Source organism: Lactuca serriola, chromosome 5 (assembly GCF_051521515.1).
Source record: "Lactuca serriola cultivar US96UC23 chromosome 5, Lser_US96UC23_V15, whole genome shotgun sequence".
Classification (NCBI taxonomy): domain Eukaryota; kingdom Viridiplantae; phylum Streptophyta; class Magnoliopsida; order Asterales; family Asteraceae; genus Lactuca; species Lactuca serriola.
The window spans coordinates 41,310,761-41,334,818 of NC_136412.1; the positions used below are offsets into that span (position 1 = coordinate 41,310,761).

The 24,058-nt window shown below is 34.5% G+C and overlaps 1 pseudogene; it reads left to right on the forward strand.

Moving 5' to 3' along the window:
• Positions 1-8,299: 8,299 nt before the first annotated feature.
• Positions 8,300-10,986, forward strand: LOC145049468 (secreted RxLR effector protein 161 pseudogene; annotated as a pseudogene).
• The last annotated feature ends 13,072 nt before the right edge of the window (positions 10,987-24,058 follow it).

The following is a 24,058-nucleotide window of genomic DNA, read 5'->3' on the forward strand; positions in this document are numbered from 1 at the left end:
CGTTGACATCCCGGAGTCGGCTTGCTTGAACTCCGGACTGATAGGACTGATTGGCTAACTTACCCACCATTACCGGGAGTGCTCGATTAGCCGAACCTCCACCGCGGACATCATAGAAGTCCTGACACATGCCGTAGGGAGGGCGTATGCCTTGTTGTTGGCTCCAATGATGGAGGTGACTTCCCCAGACGGGAGTGGGTCCTTGGAAATTCCTCACATGGACAGGAGGTTGAATGGGTGGTGGATCGATCATTTCGGGCTCTGAGTCAGTACCGGAGTCATCACCCAATTCTATGGGTTCCTCGTCCTCTTCGGGATCATCTTCGATCCATCCTCCGTTGCCTTGGTTGGGAAAGTAGGGGTCATTAGGGTGGTGAAATCCAGCCATTTGACTGTACGAGAAATAGGGTTATAAGAATTGAATAAAGTCGAAACATGCAAAACATGTAAGTTAAATTAGTTTAGATAGCAAATACTCCTATAGTATTTAAATTCTTGTGTTTGATTCTAGTAACGGTTTGGTAAGTTTTAAAATTTGTTGTCCACTACAGACACCCCTCGGCACACGTTAGTCGACTCTCAGACAAATATAGTTGATCATGCTATATCCTTCCCAGTTCCGATTACGTGTCCCAAGGCGTACCTGTACTGCACAACTTATTTATAATACTTCTAAAATGGTACGATGTGAAACTGTTATTAGTACGAAATGAATGCATGCTTACTTTACAAAAACTAAATAAATTTAATTTCAAACGTATGACTCTTCTCAGAGTGTTTTTGCCCAGATGAGTTTATAGTTGTATACCAAAAATGGTTCTGATATACTTAATTCACTATAAACGGTGCTCTGATACCAATCTGTCACACCCCCAAACCAGAACGGCGGAAACGTTCGGGGGCAGAGGACGTCATATTCAATATCATAACAGTTTATAGAAAGGAAAGTACACACCACCATATATAAAGGTTTTAAAAATGTTTACATCGTTGTATTCATTACATGTTCAAAAGATAAATGCATAAACATCTTTCAAAAGAAGTAAATAATGTCAGCGCGTTATTCACCAAAAGTTGATTTCCAAACCTGCTTAACGATTCCCTGAGAATACAAGTTATTTCAAAGAAAAAATGTCAACAATTAAGTTGGTGAGTTCATAAGTGATTTAGAAACATTGAATGCCATTCCAAAAACGAGTGTATATTTTCCAAGAAAATCCCATATTTCCTTATAAAAGTGTGAAATGCATGAGAATATTGGTATTGAAAAACGTAGATAGTTGAAACAAGAAAATCCCTTATTTTCCTAATAGTTGTTTGTTTAATGTTCAAGACTAACATTTTGAAGCAATCCACATGCTTTAGAAAAGTTTTAAACATAGATTTATATAATAAACCTATTAGAAGTTTTCAGCTTGTTAGATAATGAATAACCGTAGTAACGACCCTCCACTAGTCAAGACTGCGGTGGGTAAGAGTGGATACCCATTCAATCGCCATTTTATAGGCAATTTCCTTAAACACCCCTTATAGACCAACTTCGTGAATGAGGCCTACTAACGGTAAGACTGACTTTTACTCATACATATATATAATGTTAGACTTTTAATGTTATATATAGTATAGGGTGTATTTTATACTTTCAAAATACTAGGTGGTCTAATTTAACAATTATACCTTTAATTCAATTAAATTGTAGACCTAAACTTTTATGGATTTATTAAACCTCTTTTAATTATACACCTTAATTAATTAATAAAACCATAAGGGTGTGATATGAACTTTTTCAAAACTATGCTAGGGTTTTAGAATTTAACATTCCTAATTAAACTATTAGCCTTCGTCTTAGAAACTGAGCTCTCACAAAGCAAGTCATTACTTATTGTTTACACACACTTTCTATTTGACTTAGCCTACTTCTTTCTCATTAGATCAATTAGGCAGGGGAAGACTCTGTGTACTAACTTTCTCTTCTTTCTTCTTCTTTGAAATCCCTTGCCACTTCCCTTCTTTGCTAGCACGTACCTGTCTTTGCTTTGCACAAGAGATCCCCCTACTCTTCACACCCCTCTAGTCCTGATCTTGCTTATTAATCAACTTTTAAATTCCAAAACTTGAGGGCAAGTTTTGAAACATTTCAACACATTAGGGTTTAGAATTTAAATATACATCAAAATTAAACCATTTAATCAAAATTTAAATTCCAAAACTTGAGGGCAAGTTTTGAAACCTTTTTCAAAACATTAGGGTTTCAACTATTTAAATTTCAAAACAACAAAACTTTTGGGTTCAAATTTAAACTATAAAACCTAAAGGGCAAAATATGAAACATTTCATAACAACAAGGATCAAATAACAAATAATTCAAATTAACATTTAATCACATAATTATCCATATTTGATTTATTTAATGATTTATTGCAAAACAATTTATCAATTTACTCAAAATAATTAATCAATTATCTTATAAGGAAACAATTATCTTGTTCATTGATAAATATCTTCAATTAGATCAAAATTATAGTCAAATATATCATATAATCGGATTAATAATGATCTAACATGATAAGGTAACTATCCATAAGCAAAAACAACAAGAAATCCCGAAGTACCCTCCATCTGACGAGTTGACTCGTCGAGTCAGACTTGGACTCGGCGAGTCTGCATGGACTCAGCGAGTTCAGCCATGGACTCGGCGAGTCCAGCCTCCAGAAACACTAAAAACGAATTTTCCAGTTATACAAGCATCAATACAATAGAAACCAATCTAGGCTCTGATACCACTGATGGGTTTTAGTCATAAGACATCCTATGTGCTCATACAAACCCTAATGCTTGGATCTAGGTTTCTCTATTGTACATGCTTTGAATCCAAGACTATAAACCCTAATTCTATCATACAAGTAATCATATTAACATAAGAATAGGTGTATAATATTACCTTGATTGTTATGTAGTAATAACAATCCCAAATCTCCTTGAACTGACTTTGGAAGGCTTAGAGTCACAAGTGTCACTCCTCTAATGGCTCACAAACACCATAAGCAAGAGGATGAAGAGGAGAGAGGTTAGAGCCTTCCCAAAACGTGTTCTAACCCTAGAAAAGAAGTTCCCCACGTTTTTTAGCCTTAAGGGTTCTATATATAGTGAGGCTATTAGGGTTATCTAACAAGGAAACCCTAATTTGGTTGCTTAAGCCCTAAGCAACCCATAAACTCCTTTAATCAAGCCCATGGACGATTTCCTTATGGGTTTCCCCATAGAATTCGTCCACTCCTTGATTCAAGACAATCCATGGCCCAAATTGCAATTATCCTATAATTACAATTCCAGTCCCTTAAGTTTAATTAATCTCTTTTAGTCACAAAACTAATTACCAATTAATTATTGACTAATATTAATTAAACAATATGATTTCTCCTTTAATATATTATTCCCATAATATATTAATAAATCATATTTAATCCTTTCTCTCTATAATTCATCCTATCAAGTTGCTTTGGTGAAGGCAACCCAAAAGGACCATGCACCATCGGGTCAAGTACATACCAAAATAGTTATGGACTTAGACACTAACAACAACCAAAAGAAGAGGAAAGTTTTGAACTTTATACCTCTAAGTGTAGCCCCTTTCTCTGTAGATCTCAGATCCAAAATGGCACCTCAAGCTTTAGCTTCCAAGAGCTCATTTCCTTCTTCTTCACTAAGTCACCAAAGCACAATTAGCTCCAATAACACTCACACACACTAAGGACGATGGGAGGCTCTCTCTTAGGGTTTCACTCACTGATATGGAGGCTGAGAAATGAGCCTTAGCACCCTTTAAATAGTGCATAAGACGGATTAGGGTTTTTGCACCTGGGCCGGGTACGCCCGGGGTAAGTCTGGGTACGCCCAACGTACCTTGGCGACTCCGTGTCCAAACTAAGCGCATGAGTACGCGCAGCGTACCCCTCTGGTACGCCCAACGTACTCACTTGCTAGGTTCCCTCCACTCAAGGACTAATCATGACCAATTGACAAAGAATAAGGGTGAAGGAAATGCACCTGAATCTCGGGGTGTTACACATATTGGTATGAGGAATAAGAAAATAGGAGGAAATGAGGGTACTTTCATCATAACTTAGTTATTTTTGGGAATATATTGTTAGAATATTCTAACAAAAATAGAAAACACAAATCACAGAGTAATTGCTAGGGTCAAATATTGATCAACTTTATTGAGGATCTCACAGCTATCCATAATCTCCTTTTGCCGATGGGTTTATTTGTTTCCTTTGTTTAGGCTCCTGTTTCCTCCTTATATTGGATTGTATTTGTTTTTTGAAAAAAAGAAATATATAATAAAAGAATAACAAACCCTCTGTATACCAAACTAAGATGGTATAAGAGCGTGTTTAATCCTGGGAATTCCGACCAATTTTCAAAAAAAATGCCCAACACCGAAGAAGTTGTCACTCAAATCCCCGATGAATTGATGATGCAGATTGCCGCACTTCTGAGAAATGGTCTCGGAGCACAACTAACAACAACTAACTCCGAGAATTTATCCATTGGGATTGAACTCGGTGGTGACAACTATGCTCTATGGGCAACCCTGATGAAGAAAGCCATTGGAGGTAGGGGTAGAAGTTCTCACATTACAGGGGAACCCTTGCCTCCCTCAAAAACAGACACAACATATACTCGATGGGAACAAGATGATCAATGCGTTTTTACTTGGATTATCCAGAATCTCGAATCCAATTTGGTGAATAATGTCTCATAGTATCCAACCACAAAAGCCCTTTGGGACAGTTTAGCCACTACATACGGCTCTGGAACAGACTCGTTGCAGGTATTTGATCTTCACAAGAAAGCAAATTCACTCAGACAAGGATCAAATACTTTGGAAGACTTGTGGAATAAACTACAAAGCATCTGGATGTCTATTGATAGGAGAGACCCAAATCCAATGAAGGACCCAAAAGACATTCAAATCTAAAATAAGAAGACTCAAGAGCAAAGACTTTATCAGTTACTTACTGCAGTTGATGACAAGATGGAACCAGTCAAGAGAGATATTCTGAAAAAGGACCCTCTTCCGACTATAGAAACAGCATATGCCACAATAAGGAGGGAAGTTTCCAGACTTAATATACTAAAATTAAGTCCCTCTGATAGTGACTCGACAGAAATTGGGGTGGGTTTGGCTGCCAAAGACTTGACACAAAGAGTAAAGTTCCGACCAAAGGAAAAAAGAAGACAAATCAAAATTATATTGCACCCATTGCCAAATGAAAAAACACACCAAAGAGCAATGTTTCAAACTTGTTGGCTACCCAGAGTGGTGGGGAGATAGTCATAAGCAAAAGAGTAACCAGCGGTTCAGGTCTAATGGAAAAGGTGCTTCGGCGACAAGTGTGGAAGGAGAACTGATTGAAAAAGGGCAACAAGAAAGTAGCAAGGGATTTGGGGGAATGGCGGTGACCTCCGATGAAAAACTCATAGGTAAACGGTTTGAGAATTACACCTCAAACCCCTCTCTTATTAACTTTAATTTTTTTCCCCCAAATGCTTCCCTTTTTGATAGTATTAACCGAGAGGGCCCTAATAAACCCAATGAAAACACAAGAGCCTGCCATGTTCAGACCTCCTCTCACTCGAGAATCTCGAAAAACTGGATTTTTGATTGTGGGGCTACGGATACCATGTCCTATGATTCTAAAGATTTTTGTACTTTGTCACCTCAATCTAAATCCCATATCGAGACTGCTAGTGGCGAAATTGTTGAAGTCAAAGGGGGAGGATCTATCACTTTTTCAAACAAAATGAAGATAAACAATTGTTTATACATTCCCTCTTTATCCTCAAAATTATTATCTATTAGCCAAGTAACAAAACAACTCAACTGTGTGGTGCTTAAGTATCCAACATTTTGCGTGTTGCAGGACATTCGTACAAAGGAGATCGTTGGGCGTGGTACTGAACGGGGAGGTCTCTACTATGTTGATGAAGTAGTTCACAAGGGACATGCTATGCTTGCTCATGGAACAACTGAAAGACAACTTTGGTTATGGCATAGACGTCTGGGTCATCCTTCCTTTAGCTATCTTAAAACTTTGTTTCTTAGCCTTTTTTTTAAATAACTCCATTCATGAGAAGTGTGAAACCTGCATTCTAGCAAAAACTCATAGGGCCTCCTTTAATCAAAGCAATACTAGAGTTGATTCTGTTTTTTCACTAATCCATTCCGATGTTTGGGGCCCAGCCCCAAATAGCACCAATAGTATGTTTAAATACTTTGTTTTATTTGTGGATGATTTTTCCCGAATGAACTAGATATACTTCATGAAACATAAATTAGAAGTCCCTGAAATCTTTTTTTATGTTTTATAAAATGATTCAGACTCAATTTGAAAAAAAAAAAAATAAAGATCCTCCGTTCTGATTACAGAACAGAATTTGTGAACAAAACAATGAAAACCTTTTTTTCAAGAAAATGGCCTTATCCATCAAACTACGTGTCCTAACACCCCTCAACAAAATGGTACCGCAGAACGGAAAATCGTACACTACTTGAAAAAACTCATGCCATTATGATTGAATCTCGGGTCCCTCATTCTTATTGGCCAGAAGCTCTTGCTACATCAACATACCTTACAAATCGTCTCCCAACTCAAATTCTTGGAAATAAAACCCCATTAAATGTCCTAGCCACCCAAGTAACAGTTCCACCCAGTATGAACTTACCACTTCGTGTCTTCGGCTGTTCAGTATTCATTCATATCCCCAAGACTAATCGAAATAAACTTAGTCCATGTGCGGAAAAATGTGTCTTCGTTGGGTAAGGTGTCCATCAAAGGGGCTATCGTTGCTACAACCCTGTTACTCGTCGAGTCCATGTCACCATGGACTGTGACTTCATCGAATCTGACTATTTTTTCCACCACCAATCTAGTGCTCAGGGGGAGAAAGTAAGTGAATCACTCGATTGGCTATTATCTCAAAGTTGCTCTAAGGAAGTTCTAACAAATTCAGTAGCCGAAGTTCTAACAAATTCAGTAGCCGACACCACCAAACTTGCTTCTTCTAAGATAGTAGAGGGTGACGAGTCAGCTGCCACAACCAATGAGTCTTCCAAGGATGATGTCCAGCAAGAGGTCGGAGCCACAGAGACAACTTCAACTCACACCACAAATGAGTCTTCCGAAGATAATAACCAACCAAAGGCAAACAATGAGGTACACAATTTACAAGATCATAATAGTTCACCAAATACTTCTAATCATGATTGTTCAGGAAGTCAATTTTTGGAACAAAAGGAACAACCAAACATTCATGTCCTTCCTCCAAGAAGTAATAGAGGAGTCCCTCCTAATCGGTATTCACCAGAGCATATTCCTCGTGCTTCTAAATACCCGATACAAAATGATAGGGGGAGTGGCTAAGATTGCAAAAGTTTTTTCGGCTACTCTTCTTTCAGAGCAAATTCCAAACACAACTCAAGAAGCTGAGAAAATGGTTGAATGGAGAGAGGCGATGAATATGGAAATGGAAGCTCTAAAGAAAAATGGCACGTGGGAAAGGTGTACCTTACCACAAGGAAAGAAACCGGTTGGCTGTAAATGGGTATTTAATATCAAGTATAACTCTGATGGCACCATCGAGCGACACAAAGCAAGGTTGGTCACCAAAGGATATACACAAACATATGGTATTGATTACTCTGAAACTTTTTCCCCGGTTGCAAAAATAGACACTATTAGAGTTCTTTTTTCAATAGCAGCAAACAAAGATTGGCCTCTTCATCAATTTGATGTAAAAATGCCTTCTTACACGGAGACTTAAAAGAAGAAGTGTACATGGAAGCCCCTCCTGGGTTCTCAAGAGATTTTCAAGAAAATGAGGTATGTAAACTCAAAAAGGCTTTGTATGAGCTTAAACAATCTCTGCGCGCATGGTTCGGGAAGTTTACATTGGCAATGAAACGATATGGATATAAACATAGTAATGCTGATCATACCTTGTTTTACAAAAAGAGAGGAAAACTGGTTACATGTCTTATAATATATGTCGATGACATGATCATAACAGGGAGTGATAGAGAAGAAATTAGCTCCCTTCGAAAAAATCTCTTCACCGAGTTTGAAATGAAAGACTTTGGGGGTTTGAAATATTTCCTAGGTATTTAAGTGCTTAGGTCAAGGAAGGGATCTTTATCTCTCAACGGAAGTATATATTGGACCTGCTAACTGAAGTTGGTATGGTGGATTGGAAACCCTACGATACTCCCATGGTTGTGAATCACAAACTGAGAATGGTCGAAGGAGCCAAACCAGCAAACAAAGAAAGGTACCAAAGGTTAGTGGGAAAATTGATTTACCTGGCTCACACTCGACCCGACATTGCTTATGCGGTGGGAGTGGTAAGTCAATTCATGCACAACCCTCAAGAAGACCATATGGCAGCTGTAATGAGGATTATTCGATACCTTAAGGGCACACAAGGAAGAGGTATAGTGTTCAAGAAAAATGGGCACTTAGGTGTTGAAGTGTTCACAGATGCCGATTGGGGAGGAAATCCTAACGACAAAAGATCAACCGTCGGTTACTTCACCATTCTTGGAGGAAACTTGGTGACTTGGAGGAGTAAGAAGCAGAAGGTAGTGTCATTATCAGGTGCAAAATCAGAATTTAGGGGTATCCTTAAAGGGATCGGCGAGATCCTTTGGTTAAAGAAGATAATGAAAGAAATCGGGTCTCCCCTTAGTCACCCAACTTAGTTAATGTGTGATAATAAAGCTGCCATTAAAATCTCAGAAAACCCAGTGCAACATGATAGAACAAAGCATGTTGAAATAGATCGACACTTCATAAAAGAAAAAATTGAAGATGACACAGTCGAACTTCTGTTTGTTAGGTCTGAAGACCAACTAGCAGATATTCTGACAAAAGCAGTTGCAACAAAAACATTCGAATCTGTTTATCCAAGTTGGGTATTGGAGATCCCACTACACAACTTGATGGGGAGTGTTAGAATATTCTAACAAAAATAGAAAACACAAATCACAGAGTAATTGCTGGGTCAAATATTGATCAACTTTATTGAGGATCTCACAGCTGTCCATAATCTCCTCTTGCCGATGGGTTTATTTGTTTCCTTTGTTTAGGCTCCTGTTTCTTCCTTATATTCGCTTGTATTTGTTTTTTGAAAAAAAAAAAGAAATATATAATAAAAGAATAACAAACCCTCTGTATACCAAACTAATATATATATATATATATATATATATATATATATATATATATATATATATATATATATATATATATATATATATATATCTTAGTTATACATTATGGCGATAGAATGATAATAACGATGATATGCTCTTTCAGTTATGAATACTTCTTGAGGAATATTTAATCAAATACTTAAATTATTGAAAGGTCTATATAATTTCATTAAATATGGGATAGAAGGGCTATTGGAAAAAGACCAAAATACTCTTATATGAATGGCATGTGAGGTATCTTAATGATTCCATCTTAACGATCAAATATACAACCAAACTACAAAATAGAAACCACATGCTCAAGAAATGAATCTTCTGGAATAAAGATGATACTTTTGGCAAACAATGAGGATCAAACATGTAATTTACATAAAAATTCATTCAATTAAATATGTGTCATGTAACTATGGCGGTGCCAAATTGGCCATTCCTTTGATTTTGATGCTACACCACTACGTCATCGAGGGTGACTATTCGCACCATCTTTTTGGGCCCACAAGGCTACAACGATTGAAACAACTTTTCAAACTGATAAATTATCAGTACACAGTAATCAAGTCTTGTAGTTCACGATTGTGACCTATGTGATGCAAAATCACAGTCGATTCTACAACCATTATTTTTTCGGAAGTTAAAATACTAGAAAAAAGTGCTATTTTTTTTAATCATTTTATTAACCATCTCAAAATATTTAGCAATTGAACGCTTTTACTTTTCATATCTTATTAAGAAACCCATAAAACTTGCCTACAAATCACAAATGGTTGCATATATTTACTTACTTTTGAATATAAAAAATGAGGTAAGATGTTAATCACTAAAGACAAAATTGCAAACATGGTCCCCTGTGGTATGCATTTTTTTGGGGTTTCAGTCCAAACCTCGACCTTTTTGGATTCATGGTCCTTTTGGCTTAGTTTATACGTAGAAATGGTCCCCCGACTTAACTTCCGTTAAGTTTTTGCTGTTAACTCCCTCATATGCATCTCACATGAGGATATATTTGTCTTTTTACATATAAATGATCATTTTTGCACCTAAAAATATATCCCATTTTTAAAAAAAAAAAAAAAAAATTAATACCTATTTATTTATTTTAATAATTAAAAAATTAAAAGGTCTCTCTCTCTCACTCTCATCGTCTTCTTCATTACATCTTCCTTCTCTCAAATTAAGCCACATACAAACACACTTAAAACTAAATAACACATAATTGATGAACCTGGGATGAATGATCTAACAATCATCTTCAATTTGTTTATTTGTAGGATAAAAGACAAAACCCCACCAAGAATCTATTCTGACCACCAACATCCCTAAACTAACCATCATCTTCACAACGGCCTCAATACAACAATTAATTCTCCATTCCAGCCATGATTATTTATACTTGTGTGAAAGAAGCACCAAACAACCAACACATGTTCCCTCCCCCATCTTGTTATTTCTTTTTCTTTTTTTCTCTTAAATCGGACCTACAAATTCAATACAAATAGATATATCTTGATTCTTATTGAGTTATCGGGCCGACTAGAGAGAAAAAACACACACACGCACACCTGCAAGCTGATTGAAAGGGAAGGGGCTGATATTGATTTTTTTGTGTGATTGGACAGAAAAATGAAAGAGAAGATGGTTGGATTGACCTTGAGAAAAAGGGAACGCACATCAATCTTGAGAAAAAGGGGCACCCTCCATCTCGTTCTTAATTTCACACATATTAACTGTGAAATCAATTAGGTCATAATGGGTATATTTGATGATGCGTGTGGCTGGTGGAGAGGCAAGAGGAAGAAGATATAGTTCAAATGGTGAAGGTGCAGGGTACAGGAGATGCAGTGGAGATTGAAGAGGATGAAGACGATGTCATCGCTGGTGAAGGCTTGGCCAGAGGCAGAAGATGGTCTCATCAAAGAAAGAAAAAAATGAAGGGGAAGATGCGACTTAGAGGAGACATAGGTATGGTGGGGGAGATATGATTCATAGTTCTTCATCGATCTTTAGATGTAGGTTACTGAACATGAAAAAGATGGGTGGAGTGTTTTGGGTTAAGAGAGAGAGAGAGAGAGAGAGAGAGAGAGAGAGACCTTTTTATTTTTTAATTATTAAAATAAATAAATAGGTATTAATTTTTATTTTTTTAAAAAAATGAGATATATTTTTTAGGTGCAAAAATGGTCCTTTATATATGAAAAGACAGATATACCCTCATGTTAGATGCACATGAGGGGGTTAACAGCAAAAACTTAACGGAAGTTAAGTCGGGGGACCATTTTTATGTATAAACTAGGCCAAAATGACTATGAATCCAAAAAAGACAGGTTTGGACTGAAACCCCAAAAAAATGCATACCACAAGGACCATTTTGCAATTTTGTCCTTACTAAAAAGGTGAAAATGAAATGGAATATATGAATATATGGATGTATGTCCTAGGTACTTATATGTGACTATGTGAGTAACTGAGTATGAAAAGACGTGCAACCTTGTTATGAAGTGTCTTTGGACGCCCTTTGAGTCGAAAAAATGATTAGTGTATTTTATGATCGATTTTATAAACTAATGTGGTGTCATAATTTGATATACTCAAGGGTCTATATTATATTTTTAAAAGAAAATTCCATAAACATCATAATATTTTAGCATCATAATTGATTTAGTATTTATATATTTTTTTTATTCAATTAAGTTTCAAAAACCAGAAAATATATTCATTTTAGATTTTTTACCTAGTCAATAGTCATCGGACTTTCAAAAATTATAATTTTGGCTCGGATTTTAAGCTTTATTATAATTTTGGCCCAAATTACAATTTATTTATTTTTTTATTTTTTTTTATGAATTCATCATAAATTTAGTTTTTTATATTTTTTTTTCAAATATTGTTTTGAATATGTTTTGTTTGTTGTATAAAATCATATTTATACACAAGAAACAATTTTTTCATATAAAAACCTTCTTTTTTCTACATAAAAACGTTTTAAAAACATTTTCTATGCAAAATGCCTATATAAAAACTTTTTTTTTTGAATTTAAATACTTGTTTATAAAAACGCAGTTATATGAAAATAAATGAAGTACACTTATGTAAAATATGTTATGATACACTTGTATAACTTAAGAAACTTTTATAAAATATGTATTTATTAAGTACATAAAAAACATTTTGTGTGTATATAAATCCATAAATATATACAAACTCGTTTATATATATATATATATATATATATATATATATATATATATATATATATATATACAGAGAGAGAGAGAGAGAGAAAGAGAGAGAGAGAGAGAGAGATGTAGGTTCAAATGTGGATGAAGAAATATTATGTGGACGTAGAGATTAATATGGGCAAAGTATTATTTAATTTTAATAAATAATTAATTAAATCATCTACCCTTTAATTTAGGCAAATTACTTTATTTAAAACCCTATTGCCTCTTCCATCCCCACAAAATCGTATCCCCCCGCTTCCATCAAGATTTACTCAACCACCTCCGGCTATGGGTTTGTGAGATCTTCATGATCGCCGCACTTTCCACCGCCTATATTCTACAATCAGTTTACGTGTACACACTCTTATCTTCCCCAGAGAACTATTGTCTTATTCTCTTGCTTGGTTCCTCGGCCTTACAAACAATAACTGGAAGCTGGAGAGATGGGTGAGACATGAAACTTCCCATCCGTCTTTACGCTTATACTTTCAAGTTCGTTTCTTCTTCTATGGATTCTATATTTCTTCTCCTGTGTTTTCTCTATTTTTCCTCTTGACGTCGACTATGTTGTTATTCTATATAAGGTATGTACAATTTCATATTTTTAATTAATAGTTTTTGTAATCTATGGTTTGTTACTTTGTATTGTTTAGTTTTTGTTTCATGTGTGCAGTAGAAATATTTCAAAGGCAAGTCTTATTCTTTCAACCACTGTTACCGGTTTCATGTAGAACTGATCCTTCTTTTTGGACGATTTTATGCACCCTTCTACTCTCTATCACACCTTTTCATGGAATTGTTAATATTTTGTGACATAAGTAATTGATTTTTTTATGCATACTAAGTGTTTGATTAAATGATTGAACCAAAATATATATTAGTATAATCAATAAGTTAGTTCAATCTTCCAACCCGTGCCACACCTAATCTTCTGTAGATGTTACTGGTAAGGTAGAAAGTAATATGTTTTTACTTGGATGCAAACATAGACAATCCTTAAAAAGTTGCAGGCTATCGCATAGTTCCTATTGAGGTGATGTATTAATTATAAAACTTACATCAAGTGTTGCTTAAAAAGAAAAATCATCATCAATTTGCTTAAAGTCAATCTTTATGTTCTCCTAATGATTAGTTTTTGTTGCAGCTGAAAAATGTATGTAGAACATATTGCAGGTTGGAAGAAAATATTTATGCAATGATTGGAAGCAAGAGATGTTAACATTCTATGAGTTTCTAATGGAATACATTATTATTCTTTTTTTTTTTTATCAAACATGTTTCTCATAAAATTCTTCTTATTCTTTTGTACTGATCATGAAAAGTCATGAATAGTATAACAGGGGATAAAAGCTTGTTATTCTCATGCCAGTCATTCTGACAGAATTTGATATTATGAAAGTTATTCTAAAAGAATTTATGATCGCAAACATGAAGGTAGATTTAATCTTTTAGAATGCATCAAATTTAATCTTTTAGAATGGATCAAATTTAATCTTTTAGAATGCATCATCAACTTATTCTTATTTTTGTTTGTGTATTTTACTTCGATAGTGTCTATTTGGTATCTCATTCTTCAAGAATGCAAAATAAAAATTGTTCTTTCTAAGGTTTTTCAAACTCATAGAATATCATTCAGACGAAATTTGATATTATGGAAGTTATTCTAAAAGAATTTATGATCGCAGACATGAAGGTAATAAATAAAAATATTGCCTGAAGGGGAACATGATGATCAAGAGTCTAAAGGCTGGATGATGGTGTGTGTGATGAAGATAAACAATGGTCATCGATTTTTCTAAAAGAAAACAATGTTCATCGTCTTATTGCTTTCAAAATGTATCATCAACATATATATTCTTTTAAAATGGATCAAATTCAATATTTTAGAATGCATCATCGGCATATTCTTATTTTTGTTTGTATATTTTACTTCGATAATGTGTATTTTGTATCTCATTCTTTAAGAATGCAAAATAAAAATTGTTATTTATAAGATTTTTCAATCTCATAGATTATCATTCTAACAGAATCATATCGTTTATGATTAAAAAAATATGTTCTATTTGAATTAACTAAAAAAACAATCATAATTTTTAAAATTAAAAAATCAGTTATCCCTTGAAATATGATAATTTCCATTTTTAAATATAATTTAATTTAGGAAAAATTCTTGGACCACAAAGGAGCCTTACATCCACACAATAGTTACAATCCATATTATAACCTAACTCTCTCTCTCTCTCTCTCTCTCTATATATATATATATATATATATATATATATATATATATATATATATATATCTTACTATATTATTATACAAATCTTACTATTTCTAAAAATAAATTTAAGACGTTCAAGTTTTTAAACACAATGTACAATATCTAATGCATTATATATCTTATGTGTATCAAAGACCCCCTTAAGTCTCGCATATTGTTTCCTCCATAGGCGATATATCCTTTTATCTTTTTTGACATGGCCTTTATTTTTCATTTGAATTCCCACTTAAAACTTAGTCAAACACGTTTGGATTCAGTAGACAGTTTCCTCAATCCCGCACACTAATCTCGGCCCCAGTATAGCTCTCCCATATTTGATCCTTCCATCTCCCTTATTTGATCCCTCCATCTCCCTTTATCACCGAAAAAAAACAAAAATATCGGTTTGAAGATTTCATTCAGATTCCTTTTCGCTTGCCTTTCTCACACTCAATGCAAACCCTAACATCGATGATGACGAAGAACTTTCTCGGATGGCCACTGGTCGCAAGGTCAGAACCCCTCTAATGGATATATCATAAAGTTTGCTAACATGTTTTATTTTATAGGGTTTCTAATCTATGCCTTTTCATTCTTCATACCTTCACCTTCATCTGTCGTCGCCTTCTACCCAAATCTCATCTCATGTGATACATTGCAGGTAATCGTCAAACAAGAAGCTTAAATTTGAAATTCTTTGTCTAGCTAAATCAGTTAGGTTTTGCGATTTTTTATTCCAAATCAATGTTAGGAAAAGTGCAATTGACACTGCCTCTCATGCCTTTCCTCGCGTTGCCATCATCCACTATGGATGGTAGGGTTTGTGTGGAGACTGCTTGGCTTGAAATTATTGCTCAGTTAAACTTGATTCTCTCTGGATATTGAAGCTTTCACCATAATTGAGTGAACATAAAGATGGCAAAGCTTTCACTATCAATGAAAATTGCACACCACTAAATTCTCAGTAATTCGGATTTTGTAATTCCTGGTAAAAGGTTTATTACATGTATACTCGATTTCATAAAATCCCTAACCTCTCTTTAATTCTCTTTCTTTTCAGTTTTGGGCGTAGAGGGAGTTTTAGGAGTAGAGGGGTGATTAGATGGTGAGTCTTTTGATTATACATGACTTGATTCTTAATTATCCGCAACTGATAAAGGAGGATTAGAAGTCATATAATTTGTAATATTTAGGGGAACTAGAACATCTATTCTAAAAATATATTTTAGAGAATGATTAGATCCATAAGTTCTAGGGTAACATGAAATGCTATTCTTATAATAATTTCGCTTTGATGTTTAAACAATATTTGTATCAATGTTGAGGGTTTAAGGTATTAGGCATCTATGTTTGACTCTATTGCTCCTTCTCCATCGATGCAAAGTCCTCCACCACAGGCTTCCAACCCAGGTAAAAGATATCCAAACCCACCGTCTATGTTTTTTTTTTTCCTGTGTTTCTATTTCTATTTTGGGAAGATTTTTGTTTTGGAATTTGTTTATTTAAAAGATTTAATTTTTAGGATTTTTGATGAACCATGATGGGTAAAAAGAGGTTAGATTCACTAATTTTGTCTACTGACACCACCATTACTTTTTCTGTTAGCTGACACCAACATTTTAGATCTTTAATATTTTCACACAAATGAGCCCTATGTATTTTTGGGTTCGATCTTCTGGTTTTTTTATGACAATCGCTTCATGCTAAGTTTTATGTGTTTCAGATCTATGTCCTTTTGTGGCTTCATTAATCGAGATAATGCTCTGACTTTGCGTTCTTGGCAGCTCTACAACTCATGATACCATGTAAGTGTTCTTTAATCTATCAAATTAAAACCCATTTGATTGAAATTGATGATATATATGTTGAAATGTTGGGATATTTTCTTATATGATGTGCTTCTGTGATTATAATGTCAATATTAGTCGTAGTTGTATTGTAAGTAACAATTTTTACTCAAACTCAAACAATGCTTGGATACAGCTGTAGGTTCTAAGAGAAATTACAACTCAAGAACATCAGGTGATAGTTTTAGAGGTTTGTATATAGATTCCTAAACCTGAAAGTGGAGACCTTACTAATCTCCTATTTTTTTTTCTTGCTTTCTTTGATTATTTTCTGTCAAAGAAACCATAGAAGGCTAATGGAGAGGTGAGACTTTCTTTTTATATTTCAAAGTGTTCTTGATTATGACATACATAACCGTTGTAATTTGATTTTACTTGATATAAAGTATTGATTGACAATGGCTTGGACATGTTAGTGTATAAATTTGCAGAACAGGCTTGGCAAACGGCTCTTTTGTGATGAAATTACCTATCTCTTATTTTTAAAGGTGTTAGTTTTTCTATATATTTTATATGAATTTACAGGTCACATTCAATTTTCAAGCCCCCCAAATCCTTGCAAATTGTAAATTATCACAAATAAGATAAAAGGCAAGATACTAAAAAAGTTTAGGCTACCAAGGTAAACTTATTTATGAAAACTATTGAAGATTTAGATGTTATATACCCTTGAATTACTTCTCTCTGCTGCACGAGAATAGAAAATCCGACCCCAATTCAGGAATGAGTAGAGCTTTACAATTCTAACATATGTCTTTTATTAGTTTTTCAGGTTCATATTTATGCTTGTGTCTTTATTCTGATAAACTTGAAGCCCATGTTTTAGATAAAGAGTATAAATATTTTGAACCATATCTTTCGTATTTGGTTATTACTGTCGAAATATATCATTGTACTTTAATTTTTTTGAATGTAATCGTAATTTGCTTTTTATTGTAGTATGCCTCCAAACATTATATTTATATAATAAGTTTGTATGTTTCCAGTGTATGACAAATGAAAGAATCAAAAGCCCATAATCAGAAGAAAACTATAAAAATTACCAACCAATGATTTGTTTAATCTTTGTCAACTATTCATTTTTCTGTATATAACCTTGAGACTTGAGTCACCGTAGTTTTGTTTTATACTTTGAAATAAATTTCACTATTCTTTTAACTTAATATGTTAATAACCTTAAATATTTATGCATCACTTATATAATACGCTTGATAAGAGATTGATACTATTTTTTGTTATAATAAAAAACTTCAACTATTTAAAACATGAAGAACCACTTATTTCAACAAGTAATTGAACAAACTAAAATGAAAACTAGATAGATACCAAAAGTGGAAAAATGCGTTTAATAGCAATAAACTATACTTTGTAAAAAATAAATAAATGAATTATATTGCTAATTATTGTATTTAGGAAAAAAAAATGACATTTATTTTTTACACAAATCCAACAAATGCAAAACTAAACGATAACAATGTGTCTTAATGTTTGTTTTTATTTATTTATTTATTTATTATTATTATTATTATTATTTTTTAAATATAACATGTTTATATAGAACATTGACCAATATATTATAAGTAAAACAATGTCACACGTATATAAATTATGATACTAATTCTTAAAACTTTAATTGAAAAAAACTTGGGTTTGTATCTAGCCATTCACATTAATAACAAAAATGACCATAATCAGAGGGTTTTTTTAACTGTCTGACATGTTTACAAAGAAAATTAATCGTCGAAAATAAATTATTCGCCATCCAATAAAATAAAGTATTCACTAGCTGTTGAAAAGAAACTAATCACCAGATGCCATATTTTTATCTCATGCTTTTATTATTACCCTGAAACAGCCTGCTAAAAACACTAATCGCCAAAATAAATTTTGCTATCTTGACCGATAACACCCTCAACGTTGCATTGGAGAAATTTGGAATGGTCTAGGTACATTAGTTTTAGGCAATTGTAACTAGAGGTGTTGATCAAGAATCAATTATTTTAACATTGGACCAAAAAAACCGAACCACTTTTTTATAAATGTTTTTTTTATAACCGACCCGCCGATTAGGGACCAACATTTTTAAAAATCGAAGACTTGTTTTCTAAAAAAAATGAAAGGAACCGATTTTAAAACCAAAAATAATGATTTTTTTACAAAATCTCATTTACAAAAATGAAAAACCAAACTAACCGTTGAAGTGAACTAATTATCGACAGCCGAAAATAAACCATTTGCCGAAAAAACTATTCTCCGCCCGTCGTTTTGTGCGGGCACACGACTATAGAGAGAGAGAGAGAGAGAGAGAGAGAGAGATGTATTTTAACATGGCTTCACTAAGCTAATCTATTACTTATGAGATAAACCTCACCTTCAAAATATTCATAAAAAAAATTAAACATATTATTTTATGAACATAGAGTCATGCCAGTAGATGATTCGAATTTGTAGCCAAAGATGGTGTAGTCAAAAGTAGAACATAAAATTACGTTTGGCTAGTCGTTTTGACAAAAAAAAAACATATTATGTTAAAGCAGTCCATTTATCCTTTGATTCAAATCACTCGACATCAAGTCTTGAAAGTGTAAACAAAACATAAATTGTGTTTAGGTTTATATCGTTCGTTGCTTAGTTTTTTTTAACTATACTTATTCAGTTTTATACATATTTCCTCAAAAACAATCATCGGTTGCTCGAAATAGAAAACGAAAAAGAAGAGGACAACAAATGGCTAGTTGTTTACAATAGTCTTTTGAATGAATATTTTTGTTAAAAATCAAATGGTAAATCGAAAATTCTTGGAGACGGCTTGATAAATAGTAAATATATATTTATGATTGTTTTTCATTTGATTAATTTGATTTTTTAATTAAGTTATGTATTTCTTGAATTTTTTTGAAGATTCTCAAAGTCAAAAATAGTTAAAGTAAGGTCCCAATTACAAGATCCAAACAAGTGATCAAAACAAACAATAACAAGAATGAGTAGAAGAATAAGATGATCAAGCAATGCACACATTCATTCACAAAAAACGTCTAGTACACCTTAAGTTACACACAGTTGACCGTAAACACTTATGATACGTCACTTTTCTGACAGACTCTGACACAAACTATTTATAAGAACTGACTGGCCGTAAACAAGTTCACGGTCGTAAACCTGTTTACGGCCGTGAACACCAATTCAACCTTAAACACATACAAACAAGCTACAAGACACCTCCAACCTGACCAAAACCCTATCAAGACTTATACAAAAGATTGCCTAGCCCAAACCACTAAACAATGACCCATCAATCTTCCATTTGGTTTGTGGCTAGCATGACTTTTGTCATCAATTATCTTGGAGTCTTTAGAAACCTCACGTCCGATCTTCCCATCACCCCCATACAAAGTTTGTGATCAATTATCTTTGCAATCATTCCAGTGTATTCCTTAGCAGCTGTCTCCATGACTTCATTTTTGTAGATTATTTGATGTTTTGCCAAGGTGTGAATATCCCTTTTCCTTAACCTTAGAAGATCTTTAGCTTCGACAAGTCGAAGGACAATATTGCTGTCGGAGAACTTGATAACTGCAGTGGCTGTGGCCTCATCAAAGGCCCAGAATTCCATCCGATCCAGATATCCATCTTAAAAGTGTTGAGGAATTGGGATTTCTTTTATCTGTTTAGTAGCAGGCCACAACACTATCTTCATTGGCTCATTGGTTCGGGGATCTAGCACATCCTTGTCTTTTCTAACTAGAGATTCTGCAGTCTTCATCCCAGAGAAATTCTCTTTCACCTGTCTCTCCAGAAAGAGTTTGAAGTTCGTAGCCTGGGGATCCTTGGAGGGACTGTGGAATGGAACATTTGAAAGCTCTATAAGATCGATTTTTGTCCAGGAACAAAAATCTTGTGCATTTTTGTCGTATTTAGGAGAGCCAAATTTCCTTTTCACCAACCACATATTTAAATCAGCACGATATCCCTTGTGACAATCGTCAAATTCCGGTCAAGTCAAAGTCAAATAAAGTCAACAAGTCAAACCGGTCAACTCAATTAACCTGGGTACATTAGGGTTTACGTTATGTAATCACTGTACAATTCACTATTCTAATGAGAAAACATCATTTGGAAAATTCGTATGTTTGAATTTCCTTAGCCTTAATAGTGCTAAACAAGGAACCAAAGAGATAAAAACTATTGCACACTCATCGGGAGTGTGTAGGACACTAAAACATGGCTTAACAGGGTTTACGGACCTTGCGTTATGAAGCCGGACACTCAAAAATATCACAAGCGAAAACTCTCTCAATTGTTTTCACTCTATCTCTCTATTTGAAATCTTTCCCAAATCTCTCTCAAAAGTTCCCGTAACTTTTGAAATCATTCGGTTCATCCCGACCCTTAACCGGGTCAAAAACGGCTTGAAATAGGGTAAAAATGAGTAAAATAGGCATAAGGACCCGAAACCCCTCTTAAAGGGGCGAACCTTCTTAGGGCCGAAGGTCCTCTTAGGGACCGAGACTGCTGAGAACCGAAGCTCCAGGCCCGAACTCGAAGCCTCAGGCCCAAACCCGAAGCCTCAGGAGCCGAACCCGAAGCCTCAGGAACCGAACCTCGGCCAGGACTGAGTGGCCTCGCTGGAAGCACAAAACTTCCCGGTTTTCGACTACGACTTCATTTTAAGCCCGTTTTCATCATTTTAACGCGGGATTTTCACCCAAAACTTTATTTTAACATATAAGGCCCCATATTTATTAATTAACCACGTTTTTTGGGGATAAATCTTATCCAAGAAGAGTAGGTGAAGTACAAGAGGTGGAGTGTTGACTTTTCTTTAGTTTATGACACAAACAACCACCTATACCCACTCCATGACCAACCACACCCTCCCCACCATCCCTAGTCATGTCAATCTCCTTTCTCATCATTTCCAACAATTTCCCACGTTCTTAGAGCTGGAAAATCCATCTTCTCTCCTCACACTTCATTCATTCTCTCATTTTTCTCCAAGAATCACACTCCAAATTCTCTCATCTTTCTCTCTAAATTTCGAGAACTTCAAGGAATACTCCAAAGCTTTACTCCTTCTTTTGGTAAGTGTCATCATATTTCTTATGATTATTACACTTCATTCTACTCCAATCATAGATTGCTTACACAAATTCCATCACATTGGTGTTAGAATCTCGAATCTTCAAGGCAATCTTCTTAGTGTTCTTGAGTTGAACACTCATTTTCCTCAACATCCATCCACAGAAATCACACAAGGTGATTTCATACCCCTATCTTTTCATGTTTTCTTTAGTTTTAAGGGGGGGGGGGGGGAATACAAGTTAAAACACCAAGAACACAACTGAACTTTTCCAACAGCTTTCATTGGAAAGTTTGAACTCCAATCACGAATTGTTTTGGACAACTTAAACATTTTAGTTTTCAAAATTGTACTAGGTGCAAGTAGTTCAGGTTCTTATCTTTAAAATGACTACTTGCACATATCCATATGATTTTTCTACAATTTATGATGATTTTTACAAAACTGCCTATCGTTTCAAGAAAACATTCGGACCAGTCTGTGATTATGACTGTTTCACCCAAGTTGGAGGTTACTAAAAATCATGATAAAATTTATGAACAAACTAGACTCCTTTTCAAACTCTCAGAATTTACGGATTCTGATTTGGACCTTTAATGATTTTTCTATGAATTTTCTAAAAACATAATAGAAATGGTAATACTAGAAAAATGCTTTCAATTTCATTTACACCTTGTAACTTGTTGAGCAAGGTGTGTAACCTTCATGTGATGATATGTTACTACCATATATGTCATTTTGTCTCGTTATATAGACAAACATCAGTTAACAAATGGATTTTTGCTATATTAAGCATAGTAAATGATAAATTGTTATTAACAAATTTACATCCATTACATACAAAAATTTGGTAAGCTAAGACAAATATTGTTTATGATTCATTTACATAATAAACAAATTACTAAAGGTATTACATATACAAAAAGGGAGTTATTACCACTACGAATAACTATGATAAACTATAATAAGTATAGTTAAGTCTATTACACCCCCACAAGCAAGTACGCTAATTATAATCGGTATAATTAGGTTGCATATACATTACAAACAATATGATAAACTATAATAAGTATAGTTTATGTTTCATCTAAACTACAGACTTATTACAAGAAGGGATTTCACTATCACCACCACTTTTGATAAGCTATAATATGCATAGTTCATGTTCACTGCCACTATCGCTATTTGATGAATTGTGATATGTATAATTTATGTTCACCATCACCATCACATTTGATAAACTATAATATGCATAGTTCATGTTCACTACCACTATCACTATCCGATGAACTATGATATGTATAGTTTATGTTCACAACCACTACTACTATTTCATACACTACACTAGAATTTGGTTTCGGTCTTTGGTTTTAAGACTACATTCTATCTAGAATTGTTAGTTTTCAGCTATAATTTCTAAGTGTATATGCTAGAGTTATATAGAATTTAGTCGTGATTGACTTAGAATTGGTGGGTCCGCTTTATTTCCTGTTCCTTGTTTGGTTGTGGACCTAGGGCAGACCCATTACATTCGACAGTTTATTTAACTTTGATTTTATATAACTTATATACACTTGGAGATTATGGAAGGAAATTATTGGGAATTCTAGGAGGCAAAATTTAATAACACGAAAACTTACAACTCACTTTTCAAGGAAAATATTGGATTTTCTGGAATCCCTTTTACCGCTTTTACAAGGAAAACAGTTTATTTCTCAATTAAAACTCTTATGAACTCACCAACCTTTGTGTTGACACTTTTTCAAACAACTTGTATTCTCAGGAAATCACTACACAGGTATTCAACTGCTTTCGAGGACGGGACGCTAAGGCGTTAAATTCAAAACTTATTTTGTCATCATGATGTAATTGATTTTGAAACATGTAAACCTACTCGGCGAGTTGGAGCCAAGACTCGCCGAGTATGGTCGCGGATGTTCATCCGGGTTCACGTCCGGACTCGGCGAGTCCATTCGTGGACTCGGCGAGTCCACGCTGTTTAATGAAACCCTAATCCCCCGGGTTTGGGGGCCTATTTAAGGGCACTTATAGCCTCCCATTGCGGCTGCCAGTCCCTTGAGAGAACCCTAAGTGAGCCAAATCGTTGTGAGGAAGAAGAAGTCACATTTGATCCTTGCACCTTTGGTTTAGCAAGAAGAAGGTGACCAAGAGCAAGAGGAAGTGCGATTCTAGCAGTTCCAAAGTTCAGAGACTTCATTTTGAGGTAATAGTTCGAACCTTCTCCAGTTTTGGTGTGGATCATTAGAGATAGGGTTTTCTAACCCCTTTTGAGAATGGTTATGTGGAGCAAATGGTCCTTCTTCGAGTTTGTGCCTTGGATCTGGACTCAAAGAGGTCCAGAGACCTTAACCCTTG